At 34.0% G+C, this 9,923-nt stretch overlaps 1 pseudogene; it reads right to left on the reverse strand.

Moving 5' to 3' along the window:
• LOC142168268 (uncharacterized) overlaps window positions 1-8,497 on the reverse strand; it is a 97,447-nt pseudogene extending 88,950 nt beyond the window's left edge.
• Between the last annotated feature and the right edge of the window lie 1,426 nt (window positions 8,498-9,923).

Below are 9,923 nucleotides of genomic sequence, written 5' to 3' on the forward strand. Positions count from 1 at the left end.
TATGATTCCATATATAGTGAGCCATATGAGCAAGGAATGAAACACATTGAAATGTATGCACGCATGATCCCCCACTTGCTAAAGTTCTCACAGTTTGAGAAAAATCACAAGTCTTTTGGAAATGCATTCAACAAATTTGATATTCGGTGGCAAAGATCACCACACCAAATTGGATCGTATGTGTTGTCATTTGCTATATAATTTATATGTACTTTCGATTTATTTTATTAAAGATATTATTTAATTGACTCCATATTTTTCTTAGGAATGATTGTGGTGCATTCCTAATCAAGTATGTGGAGTTGTTGATGATGGGAAAGGATGTGGAGAAATTCCAACCTGAGGACATATCAAACTTCAGAAAAGAACTTGCAGTAAATCTTTGAAAACATGGAGAGTGGAAAAGAAATTTTGATTATGATACACCACCAAAAAATGTCGGCGACGACTATGATAGTGAAAATGAAACTTCCTGCCCAAAGGAGCTGTAGTGTAGTTGTAAAAAAAGTCAGCTGTAGTGAAATTGGTATAAAATTATTATAAAGAATCCATATGAATTCTGAAATATCCTGTAAATTATCACAAGGCACTTTATTTTATTTGCATAGCATAATTATTTGGTCACAGCTATGCTAAATTACAGTTTCAGTAGTAATATGAAGGCATCGTGTTATTAATTTCTTTCTTTCTGTTAGCTATTGATTTGTCCATTTTTTCACAGTTTTAAAGGGCCAATCTTTGATTAAATTGTCTTGAAGTTTTTAGAAATTCAAAGCAACACACATTGATTATTGTAGAACTTTTGAATCTGTTAACTACATCCTTATTTGTTGAAGGATGAAAATAATATTCAAGACATATTTTTTTAAATGTGCTAAACTTCTGGAATATAGACAATAAACTGAGATTTTCAGAAGTTAAGGACATTTTAGAAATTTATATCCTATATATTAGATTCATACTTCAAATATTCAGGACGTTTTAAAAAATTATGTCCTAAAGTCTACTTGTACCAATCTCATTTTAAAAATAAGATGTAGCAAGCTGTGTTTAGCAAGCTGCATATGTCAAGTTTTATAACTACTGATTTGTCCATTTTAAATTGCCAGTTTTTTATTAAATATGCAGAGATATAGCAAAAGATACATTGATTGTTGGAGAATTTCAGGACATTATGTTCATAAACGTCCTGATTTGTTGAAGGATGAAAATAATATTCAGGACATATTTTTCTTAAATGTCCTGAACTTCTGGAAATCTAGATAATAATCTGAGATTTCCATAAGTTAAGGACATTTTAGAAATTTATGTCCTTAATATTAGATTCATACTTAAAATTTCCAGGACTTGTAAAAGATTATGTCCTTAAGTTTTACTTGTACCAATCTCATTTTAAAAATAAAGATGTAGCAAACTGCAGGCATCAAATTATATAAAGAAAAGGACTTTCTTGTTAACTTACGGCAAGAATAAAATTCCATAAATAATAATTGATCCGACAAAGGTAAATTGAACTCTCAGAAAAAGAAAAAGAAACAAAGAGCACGTAAGCGCAAAGAAACTTAGAAAATTCAGGACATCTTTTATATAACCATCTGCTAATGTTTACTTGCTCAAATAAAAACAATCTAAATGAATCCAATTTATAGCAAAAACTTAAAAGAGTAGATAAACATAAGTGGATATATCTATTATTCTCTATGCTTCCTTGAAAATGGATGGACTGCCGGAGAATATATACAAGATGTTCTATTATGATCAATTCTTCTGCATCGACCACATTTGAATGTTATTTTTGATGATTCGGTAGCTGGAATATGCCTTTTCTTCTGCCTTCTACCTAGCGGGACTTTAAAATTTGGAGGTTTAATAATTTGTGACTTAACACTCTCTGGTACAATCCAAGAATCCGTATGTCCTACAGGATGTATTTGTCTTTCATATATTTTCAGCCAAGATTCCTTTAAGTACCAGTCCGAGCAGAAATTGGACTTCTTGATGTTTCTCTTCTCGATAGCTGCAATTGCATGTATACATGATAATTCATCAAATTGAAACTGAAAACAATCACATGTTCTTTTGTTTAAGTCCACCAAGAAAGTAATTCCTTCTTCCTCAACTCTAGAACTCCATGAATCAACAGGGAAGATCTTCAAAGTTGAAAAACTATAAGTTAGTACATTATGTTAAATTATCATTAAAATAATAAGCTAAAGTAAGAACATTATACAACATTTAAAGTAAAAGCTAAATCTATCTTTTTCTTCAATTACTCTTCTACCCAACAAGAAACGTCATAAAAAGTTCATTCTGCTTCATTTCTTCTTTCATAAAACCAATGTTGTAACTTCACTTGGATGAAATCCATCATTCTTAATATAGGCAACTCCCTTGCTTCTAATAGCACATAATTCATTAACTCAACTATGTTTGTTGTGAGCATGTCATATCTTCGTCGTGGACTACAAGAACGTGCCCACCTTTTCGATGGTTCTTCCATCAAGTAGTCAAAAGTCTTCTTATCAACTTTTGCTATATCTGACATGTATAGATCAAATTCTTTGCGCCTGTATACTCTTGCAGCACTTTGGAAAAGTTTTATGACCTCACTTTTTATTTTCCTTTGCTTTAGGTTCTGCTCCACATGATAGATACAAATCTCATGGTGGCTTTCAGGATATACCTTTGTAATGCCATGTGCAATAGATTGATACCAGTCCGTTAAAAAAATTAAATTGTCACGGCTCCCAATTGCATTACGAAGCTCACTAAAGTACCACTCATAGGAATTGTTATTTTTAGATTCTGCAATTCCAAAGGCTAGTGGGAATATTTGGTTATTTGCATCCTTTGAAACTGAAATCATTAAAACACCACGATATTTTAACTTCAAAAAGTTGCATCAACAGCAATCACTGGTCTACAATGATTCCAACCAGCTATTGATGATCCATATGCATAAAACATATAAAGAAACCTGAAAATACAGTTTAACAGAAGGTTAAAAATACAGGACACCAAATCCTTAACATTTACACTGCACACATCAAAGTTAAAGACATCTTGTCCTTTAATATTTTCACTGCACACATCAAAGTTAAGGACAACTTGTCCTTAACTTTTACAATGCACACATCAAAGTTAAGAACACCATGTCCTTAATATTTTCACTGCACATATCAAAATTAAGGACAAAATATCCTTAACATTTTCAGTGCACATATCAAAGTTAAGGACAACTTGTCCTTAACTTTTAGAATGCACACATCAAAGTTAAGGACACCATGTCCTTAATATTTTCACTGCACACATCAAAGTTAAGGACACCATGTCCTTAACATTTTTACTGCACACATCAAAGTTAAGGACACCATGTCCTTAACATTTTCACTGCACACATCAAAGTTAAGGACACCATGTCCTTAACTTTTTCACTGCACATATCAAAGTTAAGGATACCATGTCCTTAATATTTTCACTGCACATATCAAAGTTAAGAACACAATGTCCTTAACTTTTTCACTGCACACACCAAAGTTAAGGACACCATGTCCTTAACTTTTACAATGCACACATCAAAGTTAAGGACACCATGTCCTTAAGTTTTTCACTACATACATCCAAGTTAAGGATACCATGTCCTTAACATTTTCACTGCACACATTAAAGTTAAGGACAACTTGTCCTTAACCTTTACAATGCACACATTAAAGTTAAGGACACCATGTCCTTAACTTTTACAATGCACACATCCAAGTTAAGGACAGCTTGTCCTTAACTTTTACAATGCACATCAAAGTTAAGGACACCATGTCCTTAACTTTTTCACTGCACACATCAAAGTTAATGACACCATGTCCTTAACTTTTACATTGCACACATCAAAGTTAAGGACACCATGTACTTAACTTTTATAACGCACACATCAAAGTTAAGGACACCATGTCCTTAACTTTTTCACTACACACATCCAAGTTAAGGACACCATGTCCTTAACATTTTCACTGCACACATCAAAGTTAAGGACACCATGTCCTTAACATTTTCACTGCACACATCAAAGTTAAGGACACCATGTCCTTATCTTTTTCACTGCACACATCAAAGTTAAGGATACCTTGTCCTTAACTTTTTCATTGCACACATCCAAGTTAAGGACACCATGTCCTTAGCTTTTTCACCGCACACATCAAAGTTAAGGACACCATATCCTTAACATTTTCATTACACACATCCAAGTTAAGGACACCATGTCCTAAAGTTTATAAAACAGACTAATAAACTCTTTTTGATTGTTTATCTGTTATTGCCGTCTATCTTTATGTTAGTGTATGTTCCCGGATTTTTACTTTTCATCATATACAAGTATGAAGACAATAATTCATAATTCTCTTCAGGAGTTCCTCTTATTAAAGCTGAAGCATGTTGAATAGCACGCCACGCCTTGGGATAACCAATATCTAGTCCATGCAATTTTTGCATTTATGCCATGACAAAGGCTGGTGTAACTTCAAAACTTGGGTCTCGAAGATTGTCGATAATGTAACCACTAATCAACTTTGAAGTTGCATGCCTTTGATCAGCTTTCATAGTGTTAACTGAACAGTCATGATTTTTCTCATTCCTTACTATCTTGAATAGTGTTGAATCTTTAATTCTGAAAGCACGCACACACCACCCACACCTATCATCATTGCATTTCAATGAATTTCTTGTTGAGCTTGATCTAACAACCTTGAATTCAAAATATCCTTTAATTGCTATATTGAAAAAATAGTTAATTATACTCTTTCTTTTATCAAATATTGATCCCACTTTTATTTCATCCAACGAAGCATTTTCTCTTAATATCGTAGTTGGGGATTCTTTTTGTTTCGAATTTGAGCTTCGTCTAGTTAGTTGAGTAAAGGTTTTTTCAGTAACTTTTTCTATTACCGGTGCACTCTCTAAGACTTGAATACCCAAAGCTTGTTCGTTGTCAATCTCTATAATGCTTTATCCCTCTACTTGAATAGAATCAAATGTTTGAACACCTCTTCAGTTATTGGTTGAGCTTCAACCACATCTATTTCCATTATCTGTTGGCATTTGTCTTGATTGTCTTGTTGAGTTTCTGTATTGACATGTTCAAATGTGCTTGTAGAATCAAAAACTCTTTCCGAAATATCAACAATGAAACGACAGCCCTTGAAGAGTGAATGTCTTTTTAGTAACTCTATACATGTGTGAAGATCTAAATCTTTGGATACAAGGATTCCCTTGCTTGTTCCCATATTGATATCAAACCATATCATTGCTTCAAACTTGTCTCTATCCAATTCAATAACTTCAAAGACCTGGTTAATGAAATCTTCAAATCGAATTGCCTCAGGTACTAGAACAAGCTTTGTTTGATGATCAAGATACTTATAGTCTGCAGTCCATCTACCATTAAAAGCAACTATAACCATCCTGCAAGTCAAGAAAATGGGAAATTCAGGATATATTTATACAACAATCATGAAGTTAAGGACATGATGTCCTAAACTTTAGCAATACAAGTTGCAAATACAGGACATTATATCCTTAATATTTACACAGTAGTCATGAAGTTAAGGACATCATCTCCTAAACTTTATTAGTACAAGTTGCAAAAATAGAACACTATGTCCTTAATTTTTACACAGTAGTCATGAAGTTAAGGACATCATGTCCTAAACTTTATTAGTACAAGTTGCAAAAACAGGACACTATGTCCTTAACTTTAATGTGTGCAGTCAAAATGTTAAGGACATGGTATTCTTAACTTGGATGTGTGCAGTGTAAAAGTTAAGGATATGGTATCCTTAACTTTGATGTGTGCATTGTAAAAGTTAAGGACAAGTTGTCCTTAACTTTGATGTGTGCAGTAAAAATTTTAAGGACAAGTTGTCATTAACTTTGATATCTGCAGTGTAAATGTTAAGGACAAGCTATCCTTAACTTTGATGTGTGCAGTGAAAATGTTAAGTACATGGTGTCCTTCACTTTGATGTGTGCAGTAAAATTGTTAAGGACATGGTGTCCTTAATATTTAGAACAACAGTCATGAAGTTAAGGACATTGTGTCCTTAACTTTATTAATACAATTTGCAAATACAGGATACTATGTCCTTAATATTTAGAACAACAGTCATGAAGTTAAGGACATCGTGTCCTTAACTTTATTAATACAAGTTGCAAAATACATGACACTTTGTCCTTAATATTTTTTAGACCAACAATCATATTAAGGATACCAAATCCTTAACATTATGTCCTCAATATTGACAGAACAATCACAGAGTTAAGGACGCAATGTCCTTAACATTATCAATACAGAAAAGAAAAAAAAATAAATTCCTAGCATATTATTCTTCAGTAACGAAATAAAAATTCACACAAACACACAAAAGCATATAGAGATATCTGAAACTTTAGAACTTACTGTAATTTTATGGTGAATTTTGGACGAGAAAGTTGAATTCTGAACTTAGACAAAAATTTGAAATCGGAAGAGAAGCTTCTGCAATTTTGGACGATCACAACAATTCTCTGCACGTAAGTTTGCACGTAAGTTTGAGCTGCTGCTGATCGTGAATAAGGAGCGTATGTATCAGCGAAATCCTATATAGCAGAAGGGTATTTTCGTCCGGGCAGGTAAAAATTTATTAAAGCAGTGGCTAAAGACTAAATAAATTTAAAACAGTGCCTTAAAAGTAAATACATGTGTTATTACTGGCTATCTGTGCACATAGCCTTCGGTGTGATCATCCAAAATCCGGTTCGTGGATTTGGGCTTATCCACCCATGGACCCGATTATCCTTGTTCTCACAAGAATATTGATATTTGTCATCAACCTAAATACAATATTTTGAGTAAGTAAATAAAGTTAAAAGGTAAAAAATTAAAACAATACTGTAAAATTTAAAATTTACCTCTCCTTTAATGAAAGAATTAGTTGGGTTTGTAAGAAGAACAGCTTCTGATAATCAAGTTTCTGGCCCATTTCACGATCTTGGGCCGTAGGCATAATCCTTTGCCGTTTATCTGAAATTGCCATATATTGGAATCTGCCCAAACAATTTTAAAACTATTAAATTTAATTATTTCGAAAACGATTATAGACCATACCCCACCCCCTTGAGTAGAAATGACACCATATATCCACTCTAAAGGGCTACTATTTAAGAACTAGTCAGTGCGTTTTGAATTTAAATTTTTCAGGATAAAAATGTCTTGAATTGTCCTGAAATTAATATTTTTAGCTTAAAATTTCAGGACAAGAAAAAAAAGAATAAATAATAAAGGCATATATAGTATGTGTATTTACATACAATTCTTCTATGAGCTTGAAGAGAATTCTTCCTTGGTAGACATCAATATTTGGCCATCATTCCAAACGTTCCAAAATACCATAAGAGTAAAATCCAGAACTTCCTCTTAGTATTATAAGCCTACGAGTTTAGAGAAAAGAAAATATTAAGTTTGATAATAAAACAAATATTATATTTCGTAATTACAACACAACAAATCACAAAAGAATCACTTAATGACAATCACAACAAATAGTTAATAGCATTAATTTTATAATGGATGTTTGACTAAATTGCTCCCTTTTCGTCTTTAAATGAGTAATTAATGACAATTTTCCTTCTTGGAATAGTTTTGACTTAATTGGCATAATAATTGTTTGACCAAAACATAATTATTTTTGGCTAAACTAATTGAATTATTTAATGAGGGGTTAAGCCTAGCTGATAATAATAACTTAAGATGTGAATTTAATATACCAATATCAATAATGGAAGAGGAGTATCTAGCATTTAATTAGATCGAATGGCACTGAATTAAATAGGGAGAATGATTCAACTAATATCGAATGGGATAAAATGGTTCCTCTTCTAACTATGACGGATGACAAATAGATACAAGAATTTTGGAGCCTTTCTTGGATCTGCTGTAAAAAATGTAGAGAGTCTGTTTTTGTCTAGGAAGTTCTTATCAGTCGATCCCCTCATCTGATCTATCTCTTTCTCTTTATAGGGGCAGGCCCTCAACTAAACCTAAACGTACAAGTATAAAGAATATCTAACAGAATATTCTCTTAAAGGTTCTATTACTAAACTTGCCGTTACTGCTCCCTCTGATACTCGACCTCGGCCATAATTGGTTGCTCGGCAATGAATCCCATTAGTTACTAGTCGACCTCGGCCAAATTACCTATGGCAATATCACTTTGTGTTGAATGCCCTTAGGCAGATTTTGATCCATACAGTTAGTCCCTCCGATTACCGGGGTCGTCTCTCAGACGACCTCGGTGAGCAGACTTCGCTAGTTGTCTTTTGAGAGTTTTTAAGCGAGCAGGTCGAGTAGTAACATTCTTGGCGAGGTGATAAAGTGGTGCTTCGTGAACCATAACTTATCGTTACGCTGATTCAGATTGACATCACGATGCCACGAGTCATTATTACGCCTTTTCTCGATGTATTGGGTCATTTTTAGTCCCTATGTCATTTCGATATCCGTGCGTGGCATTGACGGTTTATATTCTCGATCGTGGTGCCCAGGTTCCTATAAATAGGGACATAAGACCTTTTGCCTGTTTTTTTTTTACTGTTTTTCGAACATTTAATACTCATCTCTTCTTTCCTTCTTTCATTGTTGTTGCTTTTGTTACCTTCAGCCTTACATTCCTATTTTCACTAGTTCAAATATCTTTATATCTCTTCTGCGCTTTGCGTTTTCTCGACATAAAAATGAGCAAAAATGATTCAGGGAGAGTGCCTGATCCTGTTCCCTTGGCGGTTCGCATCCCCCCCCCCCACGATGATGAAGTGGCCATGGTTGCTGAAGATGACAGCTTTCCTACGGTGGAGGAAATAATTCCTCGTAAGGAGAAAGATATGTCAGATTTCTCAAAGATGCCAGAAGATGACCCCGAAATTTTGGCGTCGCTGATGACATAGGCGGCCATCGCCAAGTTTATGGCTAAATTTTAAATTCCCGCCCACATACACATCATCCCAGCGGGGCGGGGCGTGGTACAAATACATCACCCTAGGTACTGCACCTTCTAGTCCTACCCCTTCTTTATAGGTTATTCTTTTCATATTCTACCCCTGGCTGAAGAGTTTTACCATTACTATCGGGTGTGCCCAATTCAACTTTCCCCATATATTTACAAGCTCATCCGCATGATTTCGAAGTTCGCAGAGTTCGTCGGGGTCGAGTGTGATGACCCAAAAGGTCATCTTTAAATTTAATAATTATTTCTATATTCTGATACCTTAAATAGTACCATTCAACTTTCCTCGACTTGCGTGCACAACCTGTAAATTTTTTCGAAAAATTTTTATGTAAAGAATTGATTAAAATATGAAATAGAGCTTTAAAACTTAATTGGATTGACTTTGGTCAATATTTTGAGCAAACAGACCCCGATCAGTATTTTGACAGTTCTGATAGGTCCGTATCGCAATTTGAGACTTGGGCGTATGCCCGAAATCTAATTCGGAGGTACCTAGCTCGAGTTACCCCATGTTTTCGAAATTTTGAACTTTAAAGGCTTAATGACTTTAAAGAATTGACCAATGTTTGACTTTGTTAATGTCGGGTCCATATTTTGGTTCTGGAATCCGATATAGGTTTGTTACTATATTTATGACTTGTCTGTCAAATTTGGGGAGAAATAGAGTTGGTTTGACGTGATTCAAATGCCCGATTGTTAAAATAGAAATTCGAAAATTTTATTGAAAATATCATTTGATTTGGAGTATGATTTGTAGTTCTGGGCATTATTTTAGTGTTTTGATCACGCGAGCAAGTTTGTATGATATTTTTGGACTTGTCTGCATGTTTGATTTGGAGCCCCGAGGGCTTGGATGAATTTCGGATAGGCTACACGTGGTTTGGAACTTAGAAA

This window comes from Nicotiana tabacum, chromosome 13, assembly GCF_000715075.1.
Source record: "Nicotiana tabacum cultivar K326 chromosome 13, ASM71507v2, whole genome shotgun sequence".
NCBI classification, from domain to species: domain Eukaryota; kingdom Viridiplantae; phylum Streptophyta; class Magnoliopsida; order Solanales; family Solanaceae; genus Nicotiana; species Nicotiana tabacum.